Here is a 19,145-nt window from a genome sequence, read left to right on the forward strand (position 1 = left end):
CATCATATGATAACGTATTCAGATTTTTAAAACTCATGATATTTCCAATTTTTCATACCAAAATTTGAGGCTTGAGTATGGCCCGACCTTTCATTGCTTATTTTCCACGGACAAAACGCTTTACCCACAAAAGATTTCCGTTTAACCGTTTTATCAAATTTGCCCTTTCATTTCCAAGGCTGAGCCTACCGACACATCCCAAGTTAAGTGCGTTTTCTTTTATTTATCTCATATTATTAGTAGTTTGAAAAACTGATTTCCGAATAAAATCATCATCTCCCACTTTAACGCAAAAGAAACTAAAAACAAGGGACATTTTTATTTTTTTTAACAACGTACGAAAACGAAAAATAAGTGAAAACTTTTTATTATTTTTTTTTAATTTTTATTTTTTTTCTACAACTAAGTAAAATAAATTCCCATCCCCACACTTAGAACGAAATCGTCCTCGATGAGAACAAGGAAAAGAAAAAAAAATAAAAATAAAACGTTAAGCATAAAATTAAAACTTTAAAGAACAGAAATTAAAATAGAGAACGGGTTACTCCCCTGGTTTAGATGCAAATTCTTCATCAGCTGTGTATGACTCAAACGAACGACCGTATAGCATTTCATTCGCGACCGCAACCTCGGGTGAACCAGTTCCAAAACGCCATCAGAGCTACCATGCGCATAATAATACCTGTAACAACTCAAACTCGCTCGCATATAGCGGCTTATAAAACAGAAAACATAAACATAAGAAATAAACATATTTTTGTGTTTTTGAATTTTTTAATTTTTTTGATTTTTTTAAATATTTATATTTTTTTTTTGTAATTTTATGTTTTTTTTTATAAATAGAAATAAAACAAATAAAAACAAAAAGTAAAGGGAATCATAATACAAACTCTACAAATCGGGCTGTCTCCCGAGTGATGCATCCATCACGACTAATCCTCGGTGAATGAGTCAAGGTAGAACACCTCGACTGTCTGATCAGTTATCGGCTCTCCAATGTAGTGCTGCAGTCTATGGCCGTTCACCTTAAACTTCCTGCTACGATCTTGTATCTCAATGGTGCCATACGCGAAAACCTCAGTGACCGTGAACGGTCCCGACCATCGGGATTTCAACTTTCCCGGGAATAACCTCAACCAGGAGTTATACAATAAAACCTTATCCCCACATTTGAACTGCTTATTACCCTTCAGCTTTCTATCATGCAGTTCTTTCGTCCGCTCCTTATACCGAAATGATTGTGCATATGCGTGATCCCGGAGCTCCTCCAACTCGTGCAACTGATGGAAACGTGTACTCTCAGCGACGGATAAATCAAGATTAACCCTCTGAAGGGCCCATGAAGCACGATGTTCTAACTCAACTGGAAGATGACAGGCCTTCCCATAAATCATCCGAAATGGTGTGGAACCAGTCGGAGTCTTGTAAGCTGTACGGAAGGCCCACAGAGCGTCATCTAATTTGTCGGACCAATCCCGATGATTCGAACCAACTGTTTTCTCAAGAATACGTTTTATTCCATGATTACTCACTTCCCCTTGCCCACTGGTCTGTGGGTGGTAGGCGGTCGCAAGCCGGTGGGTGACCCCATAGCGCTGCAACGCCTTCTCCATCTGCGCATTGCAGAAGTGAGTACCTCGATCACTGATCAAGGCCTTCGGGACTCCAAAACGGGAAAACAAACCTTTTAAAAATCTCACTACAACTCGGGCGTCGTTAGTGGGCAATGCTTTGGCCTCGACCCACTTGGAAACGTAATCAACAGCCACAAGAATGTACTTGTTCCCTCTAGACGACGGGACCGGGCCCATAAAATCGATACCCCAAATGTCAAAAACCTTGCATACCTGAATCGCATTTTGGGGCATCTCATTCCGGGATGAGATATTACCAACACGTTGACATCGGTCACAATTTTTAACAAACTCATGTGCGTCTTTGAAAATAGAAGGCCAATAGAATTCAGAATCAAATACCTTCTTCGCTGTCGAACTCGCACCGTGGTGACCTCCTGTCGGTCCCACATGACAATGGCTCAAAATCTGCCATCCCTCCTTTGCATCTACACATCTCCTAATTAACTGATCAGCACCAACACGGAAAAGATACGGGTCGTCCCATAGGTAGAACTTAACATCAGCAAAAAATTTCTTCTTTTGCTGGTAAGACATTTTCGGGAGGTATCCATCAGCAAGATAGTTTGCGATGTCAGCGAACCATGGAAAACCCTGCTCCTGTGCCTTAACGAACATGAGTCTTTCCGTCAGAAAACGGTCGTTGATCCTGCTCCCAGAATCTCCTAACTCAGCACCTTCTAGACGTGAAAGATGATCGGCCGCAACATTCTCGGCCCCCTTTTTATCACGGATCTCAATATCAAACTCTTGAAGCAACAGGATCCAACGGATAAGACGAGGTTTGGCATCCTGCTTGCTGAAGAGATAACGAATAGCAGCATGATCCGTATAAACAATCGTTTTGGACAAAACCAGATAGAACCTAAATTTGTCGAAAGCGAACACCACAGCTATAAGCTCTTTTTCGGTGGTGGTATAGCTTTCCTGTGCGCCATTTAAGGTCCGGCTCGCATAATAGATCGGATGGAAATGTTTATCCTTCCGTTGTCCAAGAACCGCTCCGACTGCGAAGTCGCTCGCGTCACACATTAACTCGAATGGTGACGACCAGTCGGGAGCAACCATGATCGGGGCGTTAACTAGTTTGTCTTTTAGAAGATCAAACCCCTCGATACACTGCTTGAAAAAAAACAAATGGAGTATCCTTCTCCAAAAGTTTGGTCATGGGTCTTGCGATTTTTGAGAAATCTTTAATGAACCGGCGGTAGAACCCGGCATGACCTAGAAAACTACGAATGGATCTCACAGAGGTGGGTGGGGGGAGGTTAGAAATGGTCTCGACCTTCGCTTTGTCAACCTCTATCCCCGCATTCGAGATCCGATGTCCCAGAACAATGCCCTCACGAACCATAAAATGACACTTCTCCCAGTTAAGGACTAGGTTGGTATCAACGCAATGGGACATCATCCTCTCAAGATTAGATAAATTGTGATCGAAGGAACTCCCAAATACGGAAAAATCGTCCATGAATACCTCCATGGAGTCCTCGATCATATCATGGAAAATGGCCACCATACACCTCTGGAATGTGGCTGGAGCGTTACACAGTCCGAACGGCATACGTTTGTAGGCAAACGTACCGTAAGGGCAGGTGAAAGTGGTTTTCTCCTGGTCATCGGGAGCTATGGGAATCTGGAAATACCCGGAGAAACCATCCAAGAAGCAGTAGTACTGCTGACCCGCTAAACGCTCCAACATTTGATCAATGAAGGGTAAAGGAAAGTGGTCTTTCCTGGTGGCATCATTCAGTCTGCGATAGTCGATGCAGACTCGCCATCCCGTCACAGTCCTAGTGGGGTTAAGCTCGTTCCTCTCATTGGTGACGACAGTCATGCCACCCTTTTTGGGAACCACTTGAACTGGACTTACCCAAGCACTATCAGAAATGGGGAAAATGATCCCCGCATCAAGGAGTTTAATGATCTCCTTCTTTACGACCTCTTGCATTTTTGGATTGAGCCGCCGTTGCGGCTGGACGACAGTTTTGAAATTTTCCTCCATGAGGATTTTATGAGTGCAAAACGAAGGGTTGATACCCTTGATGTCGATAATCTTCCATGCAATTGCCTCTTTGTGCTCTCGTAGCACCCTCAACAACTTCTCCTTCTCGACCTCCGTCAAAGCAGATGCAATGATAACTGGAAGCTTCTTCTCTTCATCTAAAAATGCGTACTCAAGATGGGCAGGCAGATCCCTAAGCTCTAAGGAGGAAGGAGGGCTCTCGACCGAAGGTCGGTCCATCGGATCGTCTCGTACGATCTTGGCAGACACGCCAGATTCAGGGGTATGCGACTCGGTGTCGTCATCTAAGGACTGATTAGTTACGGCAACCATCTAAATCTTTGGAATCTCCCTATCGAGAATCTGGGTGTCGGAGGCAAATCCTCCACAGATTTCGCTGAAAAACTCCCCGACATGCTCCATGATGGTATCAATGAAGTATAAGGAGTCATCAGCAGACTTGGGGTGTTTCAGTGACTGTCGAACGTCAAAGGTGACGTTCTCATCCCCAACTCTTAAGATTAATTTACCCTCGCAGACATCGATCAACGCCTGTGCAGTGGCAAGGAATGGTCGGCCCAAGATGAGTGGGACACTATCGTCATCGTTCATGTCCAGGATGACAAAGTCCTCCGGGAAGATGAACTTGTCGACACGAACAAGCATGTTCTCGACCACCCCTCGGGGGTATTTCACAGAACGATCAGCAAGCTGGATACTCATACGGGTAGGCCTCGGTTCGCTTAGACCCAACTTGCGATACACGGAATACGGCATGAGATTAATACTAGCACCAAGATCTGCCAGTGCATGAACAACCATATTATCACTCAAGATGCAGGGAATCGTGAAACTCCCAGGATCGGACATCTTTTCCGGTAACTTTCTCTGCAAAACTGCAGAGCAACCAGTACTCAGCGGGATGGAAGAGACCTCAGCTAACTTCTCCTTATTGGAAAGAATATCCTTAAGGAACTTTGCATATTTCGGCATTTTAGTTAGTGCCTCAAGAAATGGAATGTTAAGGTGAAGTTGCTTCAGGAGATCAAGAAATTTAGTGTTCTGCTCCTCGTCTCTATCCCTGCGGACTCTCCCGGGAAATGGGAGTCTAGGTTTGTAGACTCTCGGTGGTGTGCTGGGTAATGGCTGGTCCTCGACCTGTGCTGTACTTCCTGGGCTTCGCCTCTGATGCACCTTGGCCGGTGGAGACTCCATCTGAATCTCCTCGTCTACCTGCTCCTCTACATCTACCGCAGGCCCCTGATTCACTGGCTTACTACATGCCCCTACACCGCTCCTCGTCGTCACCGCCTTCGCTAAGGCCTTCGTATTCTGCTCAGTGTTACTCGAAAGTGTACCTGGCGGCCTCTCATTCAGACGATTCGCTATCTCTCCCATCTGCCTCTCAAGATTTTGAATTGACGCCCCCTGATTTCTCATGAATGACTCGTGTTCCCGAAATTTCTCTTGAGTCTCTTTGTGACGGGAATCCTCTCGAACCATAAGCTGCGACAGCATCTGAGTCTGCTGTGCCATCATCTCCTCCAGCGTGGGCTTCTTCTCCCCACCACTCGCTCCTTCACCGGAATCCTGGAATAGACTCTGACGCGGCTGGAAGCCGGAATGATTTTCGTTCCACCCGTTAGGATTTTGGTTACCTCTCCAACCCGAATTATAAGAATTAAAAGAATTAGGGTTTCGGTTCAGATTGTTAACATAGTCGACTGCCTCCTCCTGGAAACCTACAGGGCACTGAACGGTATCATGCCCTCCTCTACAGATCTCGCACAACTTACTCTTCACCTGCAGGTCCTTCACAATCTTCGCTAACGCCTCGACCTGTGCCGCGAGGGCGGTGTTCGTGTCGACTGAATGTATGCCGCGTGATAACGCGTCGATGGTTTTGGTGCTCTTAGAAGGTGGTCGCTGGTATCCACTCATGGCTAAACCGTTAAATAAGGCAATGCACTCATCGGTATCCTTTGTCGTCAATAAGTTGCCTCCTGCAGCAGTGTCAAGCATATTCTGAGTCGCGTACGTCACTCCGTTATAGAACTTTTCAACAACCGCCCAGTCCTGCAAGCCGTGGTTCGGACATAAAGCAAGTAGGTTTTTGAATCTCTCCCACGCCTCGTAGAAACTCTCAGTGTCCTCCATCTGGAAAGAATGAATCTGGTTACGCAAACGAGCGGCCTTAGCCGGAGGATCGTATTTTTCCAGGAACTGGGTCTGCATGGCTGCCTAAGTAGAAATGGATCCCTGTGGGAGGGACTCAAGCCACAGACTCGCCTGATCAACGAGTGAGAACAGAAAGATGCGGAGTTTGATGGCGTCTTCGGATACGTTGGCAAGATGAAACGTGTCGCAAATACGTGCGATGCGAGTGAGATGTGAATGCGGGTTTTCGTGGAGCAACCCGTGAAATTGAGCAGAATGGGAAATGGTGTTCAAAACGTTCGATGGAATCTGCCAGGTTGTTTGAACTCCTATAGCTGGTGAAGCAATGCTGGATCTCACGCCAGCATCGACCGGACGGGCCCGGTCTGCGACTGTCCTCCTCGGTGGTGCGTCGACCATAATCCTATCCCTAACGATAGGTTCAGATAAAGTAAGAGAAGAGAATGTATTACCGACGGATGTAGATGAACTAGAAGACGGTTTTGTACGACGTCTCTCAAGAAGCTCTCTCTCTGGTTCGGGAAATCCTTCAACTTCTGGTGGTCCTAGAGATCGAGTACGTCGCATACAACTATTAAAATAAATAAAAGAAATATTAATTAACTAAACTATTTTAAACTAACAAACAAAACAATCAAGAAAGACAAGTAGTAACAAAGCAAGTCCTAACTCGAGTCGTTCTTAAAACGCTTCAAACCGTGTCCCCGGCAACGGCGCCAAAAACTTGATGTGTGAAAATGTATAATATAAATAAAGAACGAATCACAATTAAGCTTTAAAAACCAAACAATCTATCCTAGTTCACACAAACGGCAAGTGTACCGATCGCGTATAGCACAGATAAGGAAAGTCCGGATATCGAACTCGAAGACACGTGAAAACGTTTATGATTAAGAAAACTCTAACTAAGACTCACCAAAATAATATTTAAATGATTTATTTTAGAATTTATTAAACTACTTAACTTAATTAAACGAAAACTTTTAACAAAACTCTTTGAAAACTTTAACTGCAGGGATAAAAACGTCTACCTAGGAATGAATCATGTTGACAGAAATAACAAGACAACGGATTGAAAATATTCAAGACACCGGTTACAAAAGATGACACAACTAAAACTTGTTTAAGAAAGTCAAATTACCTCTCAGTCTCTCTAACAAACTCTAACTTATTTTAGTTGATTTTAAAGAATAAACCGGACAAACAATTATTAACGTGTTCAAATACCGACTCACCTCTTGGTCTCACCGACACACTAACCTAATGGAAACGAATACTACGCAACCAAGGATAGAGGAACAATTTAACTTAACCCAAATTAAACCAACTAATTGCACATAAACACTCAAACTTGACAAGACAAAAACCCGCTCTCGTGCGGTCTTAATTCTAACAAGTAAAAGCAACGAGACAATATTACTTCTTATCACCTCTCGGTCTCAAAGAAGGTGTATTTTAACTGATTTTAGATGATATATTACCCACTTATCCCTACGGTTGCGCATCCCGCAAATAAACCCAAAACACCAAGTAAAGAGCTTAACAAGCAATCAATTAATCAAAACCGATTCAATTAACTACTGCAAGAGGATTATAAGTAATTACAAATAAAACACAGCCATCACACACAATCTAATTTATGGTTTAGTTAAACTTTACATCAATAATTTAAGTCTTGAACATTAACAATCCATTAAACAAGTTAAAACTACTCAACAATCATCTATCCTAGGTAGAACAAACAAGTTTAGCCTAACATAGATTTTGGACAGTAGCAAACACTTAATAAAAACATCACAAACATCATCATAAACATTATAAAATTCATTCAAGATCCAAACTCAATCAATAACAAGTCAATCTATCAAACAATTGCAAAACAATGTAAAACAAAAGACCAAATCAATCAAAGTTAAGGTTCTTGACAATAATTAAAGTTTAAAGATGTGTTACTAAGTAATATGGCTGAGATTTGTGATGTATTGAAGTCCCTAGCTGCTGCCCAAGATCACCCCAAGCCTCCTCAGCCGCCAAGCCCCTCAGCCGCCAAGGATTCCTTTCTTTTTTTCTTCTTTTCCTGCTGTTGCGATCGGACAGCTTTGGCTGCCTAGGGTTTTAGGTTTTTTCTTTGTATTTCGGGTTTAGTGATGAATGAATGGCTGATTACTTGTGTTATTATCATAATATAATATAATATAAGGCTTTTAAGATGTGGGCTTGGGTCGGGCCTTGATTAAACTTTGAAACTTTGACACTTAAACCCTCCAAGTTCTCTTTTTCTTGCCTTTTTTTCCACATCTTTCCATAACCTACACAAAACATTTCAACTTTGTAAAACTTTGCACTTAACCCCCTAAACTTACATAAATTTGATATTAAATCATTAAAACATCATAAAATTGCAAGGAAATATAAGTGTGTTATTCAACACATCACTACTAGATAAGTTGGCCCGGGCAATGATGAAAATTCAAACCCAGGAGCAAGAGGTTGAGAAGACCTCAGCTGCCCCAAAACAGGGGGAGAATAGTATTGTGCCAACTGATGATGTGAATGATGTAGTGATGAATGATGCAGGTGATAGAAATGTTGATGGGTTGACATGCATTTTGAATGCTTATTATGATGAAGAGGAGAGTGAAGAAAGGAGGATGGAGGATGTTGAGTATGAAGCTGACAAATCTAATGTTGAAGAACAAAATTATGATGTTAATAATGAAATCATGAATGTTGTATGGAGAGAAGGGGATGATGAGGTGAGAGATGAAGAGGAGACAGGGGAAGGAATTGAAAAGGTGAATGATGAAGAGAATGTGGCTACAACTGATGTGGCCACTGATGTTTTGACTAACATTGAGACTGAAGTTCAAAATGTATTGACAAATGTTGATGAAAATGTGGCTAACACTGATGTGGCCACTGATGAGCTGACTGATATCTTAACTGAGCTTGTACTTACTGAACCTGAAAATGAACACGAAGAAAGCTCCAAGAAGGTAGAATATGATCCAGAGTTGGAAGCACTAGAAATAGAAATTGATGATTATCAATAGTCTGAAACTGAAGAAGATCTGAAAAGAAGAATGGATAAAGGAAAGGCAAAAGTCTTTGAAGAAGATCCTGTTAAGGCAAATCTTGTGAAAGAAGGTTTGATGAATGAAGAGGAAGAAGCTTCTGCTGCTGCAAGGAGAGAATTTAAAAATATTGTAAGAGAAACAAGTGAGAGGGAAATACTAGCCCAAACCTTGACTCCTGAGGAGCTAGCAGAGCAGGAAGCATTGATCAATCAAGCCAATATTGCTAAGATAATTAATGATGAAGAGGCTGATGATCAAGATGTTATTGAAGCTCTGATCAAATTGAATAGAGTTGAGGAAGTGGACAACTCTTTGGCCATGGTGGTAAGTATGTTTCAAACTCAAAGTCAAACTGATAAAGAAACAACTGAAACAGCTGAGCCAGCCAATGTGAATACAGAAGTTATGATTAAAGAAGAGATTGGTGAAACTATTACCCCAATGGCTGCCAAGAAATGGGCTGAACAATTTAAAGATGATATCAGACAGAACCCAAGTGAATGGGAATGCATGGATGATCCCAAATATGGAAAGAAATATTCAACGAAGAGGGATATACCTGAATCATTTGAACCAGCTGAAAGAGCCGAGGCTGCCAAAAAGGGGAAATGGGATAATAAGAACAAATAATTTGTAGAGACCCCTGATGAGCAAGGAAGTCCTATTAGAGCAGTTCCTTTGCAAACATTGAAGCCTGGTGAATTTGTTGACGGAGTGCCTAATGTACCAATCCCTGAAGATCCAACTCCAGATGAACCTAAGATTGATGCAGTGAATGAAACAACTGAGGAGGAGGATGATTCTGATGAAGATGAAACTGATAATGATGATGAAGATGATCAGGGAAAAGGTGTTGAAACTGCTAATGTTATGTCCCCACAAGTTACATTGACTGATGAACAAAAGGCAAACATTGAGCAAAGTATGTTGGATGCTAAGAAGAAAGATCCACTGGTTGTGAAACTGATGAGTTTTGGGATAAGCTTTGAAACCTTAGCTGATTTGAATGATGATCAAATGCAGAAAAGGTTGGATAAAGAGAGAGATGAAATCAAGAAGAAAATGGAACAAAAGTGTTGGTACATGATGTCAGTAGTTCAGTGTCAAGTGTCTGTAATCGTGTTAGTTGGATTTGTGTTATGTATGTAAGCGAAGTTCTCACAAGTTCGCTTGATATAGGCGAACTTGTGGAACAAGCAAAGTTAGGGACAACTTCGCCTGAACATGCTAGGCGAAGTTGTCGTGTTTATAAGGTTTAGGTTACGGCGGTTTTAGGTTAACAGAGAATTCATTGTTAATCGAGTTGTAACGAGTCAGAGAGTTTGTGTAATCAGTGATCATTGTATCACGTGTTTCCAGTTGCAATACAACGTGTCTTTGTTTATTGTAACGTGTGTTCGATCGTGTTAGCTCGTATCGTCTTCTACGCTCGTAACGTCTTACGTAGGGATTCCGCACCTACGTAGAACGAGATATTCCGTGTAGATCCGGCTGGGAACCTACAATTGGTATCAGAGCCTTGTCTTTGTAACCCTAATCTGCCGCCACCCACAACCCTAGTATGCAACCATAATCTGTCGCCACCCTCAACCACACCACTTGTCCACTGATCAACATGGCCCTATTACAGCCATTCTCTGATGCTACCAAAACAACCCACAATTCTCACAATTCTCATTCACACTCTCTCCCACAATTATGGATATTGGAAGGCTATACTTCAACCCTTTTTGGTTACAAACAATCTCTATGGCTATGTGGATAGCACAATCCCATGTCCACCAGCCACTATTCAACCACCCTCCCCTGCTGCTGATCGACCACCACCTGAACCACAACCAAACCCTAATCACACCGCATGGCTATCAAATGATGCTCATATTCGTATGCTCATCCTTTCAACTATCTCCGAATCTGCCTTCAATCATGTTCAACACACTAGCACATCACGTGAACTCTGGTTGGCCCTTAAATTAGCCTATTCACCCAACACTATCTCCCGAGAATTTACTCTCAAACAACAACTGCTGAAAATCAAGATGAAAAGTGATGAAGTACCATCCATCTACCTTGAACGAGCACAAGAGTACATGGACACTTTAGCCAATATTGGTGAACCGGTAAAGGAAAAGGATCTGGTTATGTTGGTTGTTGCTAGATTACGAGACGAGTACCATGTACTTAAGAGTAACATTATCACTCGACAATTTCTTACTGCTTTTAACGAATTGCATGCCCTGATTTCTGACAATGACTTTATGATCAAAAAATCTTTACCCACTATCCCTCCTGCCCATGCATTCACAGCCGCAACCAACAACCCCGTACCCACTACATCTCCTCTCGGCCCCTCCCACTATCCCACAATCCAAGCCTTACAACAACTTGTTAACCAACTGAGCATTCAGCACCAGTCCGTGCAACCAGCTTTACCTTAACCTCAAGCTTATTACACCAACCGTTCTGGAAATACTAGGGGCCGTGATCTAAACAACAAACGGGGGCGAGGTTCTTACAACAACAATACAAACTACAATTACCGTAATCAGAACAGCAACAACCACAACCAGTTTTCATGGGCATCTACCCAAAACACATTTTTTGGTACTTGTATTCGATGTGGAATTGGCCACGTCCCCTCTCAGTGCCCCAACCGAGACCCGTCTACCATGCGTGGTCGTTCACCGTCTACCAATTATGCTGATTCTCACTCACAAGCTTCCATCTCTTGGCGTCCGGATACCGGTTCTACTCACCATGTGACACCTGATCTTTCAAGCTTTAATTATTTTGAACCATATCATGGTGGTGATAATCTTTTTGTTGGTGATAGTAAGCCTCTTCCAATCCTTCATATTGGTTCTTCTCGCTATTATTCTCCAAACCTTCATATCATCAAGTTGTCGTGTTTATAAGAATAAACTACTTAAAACCCAATTCTCGGTGTTCAAGTACTTGAAGAATGAATCACTTGATGATATCATCACTAGATATTATCATCTGATGACAGAACTAAGCAATTATTCCATTGCTTACAAAGAAGATGAGATCGTGGAAAAGCTTCTTGATGCTCTCCCACCGAAATGGGAGATGTACACTGTCTTGATGAGAGAAGACAAAGAGTTTGCCGACTATGACTTGGAAACAGCAGTCAACAAACTACGAACTTTTGAACTTAACATGGTTCGAAAAGAGACACCAACTGATCAGGTTCAGGATCCAGGAATGTATGGTGCAAAAGTTAACTCAAGTTCAAGTTCGAAGTCTGAATCATCTGCTTACTACTCTAAGGGAGACTCGGGGGCTAACTCAACACATGAAGGTCATGTATCTCTCAAAATGAATGGTGATGTGTGTTTTGTAGCTGGTGGATCAAATGCTTCTAAACCTCAAGCAACCAAGAGTAGTTTTTCCTCAAGTGTTCCTAACAACAACTACTCTAAGATGCCCATGAGTGTTAAATCTGCTGAACAGCAGTTTGCTCTCTATGCATCTTTCATTGCTTCGTATGAAAATTACATTCAAGGCAAGATTGTTGATCCTGCAACGTTAGACGAAGACTATGATCAGATCGACGCTGATGATCTGAAAGAGATGGATCTGCAGTGGCAGATGGCGATGATTGTGAGAAGGGTTAAACGGTTTATGAAGAAGACTGGTAGGAAGTTTGTGGGTGAAAGACCAGGGTTTGATAAGTCGAAGGTTAGGTGTTACAACTGTCAACAGAATGGCCACTTTGCGAAGGAGTGCACAAATGAACGTGTAGAACGCAGTCAGACCAGGTCTACACAACAGAGTGGTGGAAGTAATGAGAATAGAGCCATGATATCCAGACAGAACGGGGAGTACAACTGGAATCTGCATGTTGAAGAAGTGTTCGAACATGCCAATTTGGCGAACATCGAAACTGCAGATAGTGAGAAAGTGACTGGCGAAAATGAAGCTTACATGGCAGAAGTGGCAGACCAGCTCACCGAGGTAAGTACTAAACTCCCTTGTACGAAATGTGAAAACCTGTCTGAACAATTGACAACTATAACTGATCAGTTTGTTAGTTTGGATGCTCAATTTAAAACATTAAAAGAAGATCATCATTTCACTAAAGCTAGAGAAAACAGTTATAAGGTAAAAATAAAAGCTAGTGAGAAAGATATTAGAAGTCTTAAAGCCAGTCTAGCTGAGAAAATACAAGTAATTGATCTTAGCTATGAAGTGTTAGAAGAGAAAACCAAACTAATAGCAGAAAGGGATAAACAGATAGCTGATCACCAGGTGAAAGTGGTGGAACTAAACAGGAAACTTGAGCAATTTAGAAATTCCTCCGCTATACTTGATCACCTCGTTAGTGATCAAGGTTCCCCAGTTAAAAGGGGAGGAATTGGATATCATGAAGTTCCACCACCTTACAATCATAACTATACTTATAATCCTAGTAATCAGAAATTTGTTGATGTTGATTTTGGTCAGACAGTTCCGGTTAAGGTTACTATTAAAGAACCAGAAGTTAGTAAAGGCGAAACAAGTAAGCCTGTTTCGAGTGTTAAGATTTCTGCTCCTAGTCCTGTCTCATCAAATTCGGACAAGTCATCCGAGTCTAGTGAGACAAATCAAGAGGCAGTATTACCAAAACGTGGAGAGGAACATAAAACAACTGAAAAGAATTCTCCACTAAACCCGTATGTCCCACCATATGTGAGACAAACGGGCAGTAATGCAGCCTCAACATCTAAAACAACTATCGAGAAGAAAGTTGAACACATAAGTTGTTTCAGATGCAATCAATTAGGACACCTAATTGCTGATTGCCCTCTGAAGCAGAGATTCAGAGGTGTGAGGCCTTTGAAATCTGAGAAAAGAACTAACAGTAATCAATATAATGGTAAAAATGAAAACTCATCAAAGTTCAGACATTGGACTAATCCAGGTTTTCAAAGAAATCGATCTCAGTTTTTCACTGCTAACAACCAAACCATAAGTAATAATTCATTTAATTCACGAAGGTTTGGATGGCCTCATAGTCAATCTACAAGAAGGTATCCTTTTAGGACTTATAGAAATTATTCTGATACTAACTTTGGACAGCTAAAGTACGAGATGTATCGACCCAAGACCAATAGGTCTTGGGTCCCCAGATTTTAATCCTCTGCTTTAATCGTGCAGGAACAGTTGAACAGGGCTGCAAACAATCTATGGGTTGTGGATAGCGGCTGTTCCCGGCACATGACGGGTAACAAGAATTTGTTACACGACTGGAAACCTGTTCAGGGAGGAAGAGTGAGTTTTGCTGGAGAGAGCGGTGGAAGGATTACAGGAATTGGGACGGTGACTAATGGAAAAATGACTTTAGAGAAAGTGAATTTCGTTGAAGAACTAAAGCATAATCTGCTTAGTGTATCGCAGATCTGTGACAAAGACTACACAGTGCACTTTACCAAGAATGAGGCGATTGTACTGTATCCTGGTTTCAAGATACCAGAGGATTGGATTGTAATGAAGGCTCCAAGAGAAAAGAATACGTATATTATGGACATGAGGTCGGCTGAGATGGCCACAGAAGAATCGTGTCTTCTGTCAAAAGCAACTGAATCGGAGTCCGAGTTATGGCATAGAAGAATGGGGCATATTCATCTTCGGAAAATGAACTACATTGTCAAGAATGGGCTGGTGCTGGGTGTTCCCTTGAAGAACTTCAACTTTTAAGACCAATGCCTATCATGCAAAAAGGGAAAGCAACACAAGAAAACCCATCACACCAAGAAGGTTAATTCTATAGTCAGTACCCTAGACCTACTTCACATGGATCTCTTCGGTCCCGTGAATGTAAAAAGTCTAGGTGGAACATCACACTGCTTGGTGATAACTGATGATTTCTCTCGATATTCTTGGGTATATTTCCTGAAGTCAAAGGATGAAACGGTTCAGATGGTAAAAAATTTGATTACCAAGGTTGAGAATATCATGGGGAAAAGGGTTAAATACATCTGGAGTGACAATGGGACAGAGTTCAAAAATTATGAGATGGAGATCTTCTGCTTACAGAAAGGGATAGAACACAAGTACAGCGCTCCGTATACTCCGCAACAAAATGAAGTGGCTGAGAGGAAGAACAGAACGTTAATTGAAGGAGCCAGAACCATGCTGGCTAATTCGAAACTTCTTGTGGTGTTCTGGGCTGAAGCTGTTGCAACAGCCTGTTATATCCTTAATAGAGTTTTAACTGTTAAAAGACTGAATAAAACATGTTATGAACTTATGCATGGGAGAAAGCCCAACTTGAGTGGTCTTGAACCATTCGGGTCCCCGTGTTCGATATTAAAGACAAATTCTAAATTTGGTGAAATAGCCGACGAAGGTATTTTAGTCGGATATGTTGTTGGGACTCCCAACAGACGAGTCTTTAATACATCGACCAGCAAGGTTGAGGTGGTGTGTAACACTGATATCACAAGTTACAAATCACCAAAACCAAGCACGGGACACGCTGGGGTTTTCGACTATGATAGGCTTTTTAAATCTTTTAACATGCCTTATTTGGATTGTGCAGAAGTTGATGAGAGAATTGCTACGAAGATGATTTACGATGAGGAAGACACTTTGGTGCAACGACCGCAGTATGATGAATGCCAGCCTTCCTCGTCAAATGCCGTCGATTCCCCTGCTACCTCTACAGAAGAGGAATTCTTCAATCCGTTTCACTCTCAACAACAATCACCCATTAATGAGCTACCTTCGAACCTGGAAGACAATCTGCAAGTCGTTTCGGTTCCGACTACGAGAGTTCACAAAAATCACCCTTTGGAGAACGTGATAGGTGATCTGTCCGACGGTGTACAAACAAGACAAAGCTTGAATGAGCACACCTGTGTTTACACAAGCATTAAAGATACGGGCATAATTAACGAATGCTTGTACACCTGCTTCATCAGCCAGATTGAACCAAAGAACTATCAAATGGCTCTCAAGGACAGCTCGTGGGTCGAAGCCATGCAAGAAGAGTTAGCCCAGTTCAAAAAGATGGAGGTATGGAACTTGGTTGCAAAACCGAAGAATGTGCATGCGATTGGCACCAAATGGGTTTTTAAATGCAAGAGAGATGAGAAAGGGATTATTATCAGGAACAAGGCGAGGCTGGTTGTAAAAGGTTTTAATCAGCAAGAGGGGATTGACTACAATGAGGTGTTTGCTCCTGTGGCGAGATTGGAAGCCATTCGATTGTTTTTGGCATTTGCTGCACACAAGGAGATGAAGGTATTTCAGTTAGACGTGAAGAGTGCATTCTTTAACGGTAAAGTCGATGAGGTTGTGTACGTTGAGCAACCTCCGGGTTTTCCTGACCCAGACTTTCCTGATCACGTATACAAGCTAAGTAAAGCACTGTATGGGCTATATCAGGCCCCTCGTGCCTGGTACTCTACACTATCCAACTACTTGCTTGAGAATGAGTTTGAAAGGGGAAAGATCGATAGCACACTGTTCTTTAAGAGAAAAGGAAGCGACTTTCTTCTGGTGCAAGTCAACGTGGAGACATCATCTTTGCTACATCAAAAGTCGCCATGTGTCAGGAGTTTGAGGCCGTCATGAAAAAGAGGTTTGAAATGAGTGCTATGGGTGAACTAACTTTCTTTTTAGGACTGCAGGTTGATCAGAAGAAAGATGGGATGTTCATTCATCAGACTAAGTATGTCCATGATGTTCTCAAACGCTTCAAGATGGAGGACAGCACTTCATTTGATACTCCAGTCTGCGTCAACCATAAATTGGGTGCTGATTCAGACAGTGATGCAGACGTGGACCCAACCCAATATCGGGCAATAATAGGTTCTTTAATGTACTTAACTGCTTCTAGACCTGATATTATGTTTGCAGTTTGTCTTTGTGCACGCTTTCAGGCAAACCCAAAGGAATCTCATTTGAAGGGTGCGAAGAGGATATTGCGCTATCTCAAAGGCAAACCTAAGCTGGGTTTGTGGTACACGAGAGGAGGAGACTTGGAGTTGGTCGCCTACACAGATTCTGATTATGGAGGATGCAATCAGAATCGGAAGTCAACAACAGGTGGATGTCAGTTTCTTGGAGGCAGATTAGTGTCATGGCAGTGCAAGAAGCAGACCTCAGTTGCCATTTCAACCTGTGAAGCAGAATACATGGCAGCATCGAACTGCTGCTCCCAGGTTCTTTGGATACAACAGCAATTGCGCGATTATGGTCTGAATTTCACTCATACTCCTATTTGCATTGATAACACTGCTGCTATCTCAGTAACTAACAATCCCGTAAAGCATAGCAAAACTAAACATATTGACATCCGTCATCATTTTATACGGGATTGTGCTGAGAAGAAACTGATTGTGCTCGAAAAGGTTGATACATTAGATAATTTCGCTGACTTGTTTACTAAAGCGTTTGACAAAAATCGTTTTCAAAACCTTGTTGAGCTAAATGGGATGATCAATCCCGAGTAACCGTGTTTTGTGTTTTTGTTTAAAAAAAAAAAAAAAAAAAAAACATCACTATCGCTTAGAATTATGTCGGTTGCCTCAGTTTGAAGGACATATCTTCGGATATATTTGGTCCTCATTTCTACTTGTAGAATATGAGGATAGCCATTAACCAGATGACTGAAAGTGACCGGGGCGGTTTATGATGTGTTTTTATTCTTTCGCTGAAAATTAGACGGTCATACGTAGTTAGAAGGACATATACTTGTATGTGGTCGGTCCAGCTGATCCATTGGATCTTCAGGATAGCCGTTTACCTGAAAACTTCAATTTAATCGGGGCGATAGAACTTAAAATTTTTTTTGGGGAGATGAAATTATTTTTCAAGTCTACTACTTCGTAAGAAGTTCCTTTACTATGTTTAACAGAAAATTGATCCAACCTTGGAAAGTGATAGATATACTGATTCTGTGTGCTTAACTAGTGAAGTTATTTGGCCTAAAAGACTTTAGAACAGTCATTGTATGTCATGGTAGCTTCTTATGGTGCGTAAAAGTAGAAGTGATACTAACTAAATCTACTCGATTTTACGTGGAAACTCCTTAAGAGTTGTGTATGTCTCCATATATATCTTTCCGAATGATAGGCAGAAAAGCGATTACCCAGTCATACACGAGCCCATGAGTGTTCTGATTCCCGTGAAGATAGCGTGTCAAGAAACTGCAGTGATCCAGATTCGGGACTTGCAGTTGTTTACTACTCTGAAGTTGTGTAAATACTTAAAAAAAAAAAAGGTGTGTTATTGAGACATTCTAGAGTTCATAATGTTCATACTTCTCAATCAAGATGTAAGAAAGAGAACGGGATGAAGAGTCTAAAGATCGAAGAGTACTTACTATTTAATCAGACACTACGGGTCGAGGTCAACTCGGGGTGAATTGGGGAAAGCCAAATAAGCTTTGAGAATAGATAGGAGGCATCATAATCTCTGAGTTGTTGACCATTTAAGTTTTGAGCTTAATTGAACCTAACCCATATCACAGAAGCGATGAAAACCATTTTAAGTTATTTACCTGCTTACAACCTGTTTCTTTATGTCATAATACAGCTGAACACGGATCTGTGTGACAGTCACTTAATTAGTATGATTCCTGTTCGGATCTTTTCTAAAACATAGTGGTCCCTGTTGAGACTGAAATTTGATCCCGTGTACTTTAATTTTTAAAAGTTTTTTTCTACTTATGTAGTTGTATGATTTTATACCAGGTTACTTGGTCTTGATCGTATCATTTAACGCTTTAAATGTTGTTTTAGAACTTAATTGCAAATTGTTCAAATTATGGGGTTTGTTTTGTAAAATTCTAATATCGGCGAACTTGTGCATAACTTCGCCTGCAATAGGCGAAGTTATCCATAACTTCGCCGGTATAACTCTGACCCTATATAAAGGAAATTAAAGGTCAAACTGTTCATTATTTCAAAAACACGCGAACTTGTCTTTCTTTAACCCAGCGAACTTATCTCCTGAAACCTAAGCGAAGTTACATATCATTCCGATCTGTGTTATTTTCTCGATTACTATTCCGATTAAAGGTGTGTAGGCTTGTAGTGTCGTAGAATCACTATCCTTGACGTTAATCATCGGTCGTTTCGACCCGATTCACGACCCCGTTTATTCGGAACTTCATTACCCGATTTTCATAATATCATGTGTTTATCACCGAACATTCTCCAAATTGATCCAATTCAGTTCATTTGATAGTCTAATCTGTCGCCGTTTCATATTCGGCGAAGTTACAGTTTAGGCGAAGTT

General features: G+C 41.6%; 1 pseudogene; it reads right to left on the bottom strand.

Annotated features, from left to right (window-relative positions):
- LOC143626435 (uncharacterized) overlaps window positions 1–19,145 on the bottom strand; it is a 104,725-nt pseudogene that overhangs the window by 10,264 nt on the left and 75,316 nt on the right.

Source organism: Bidens hawaiensis, unplaced genomic scaffold, assembly GCF_021521415.1.
Source record: "Bidens hawaiensis isolate Kalapana, Puna unplaced genomic scaffold, B.hawaiensis_p1.1 tig00004364_1, whole genome shotgun sequence".
NCBI lineage: Eukaryota > Viridiplantae > Streptophyta > Magnoliopsida > Asterales > Asteraceae > Bidens > Bidens hawaiensis.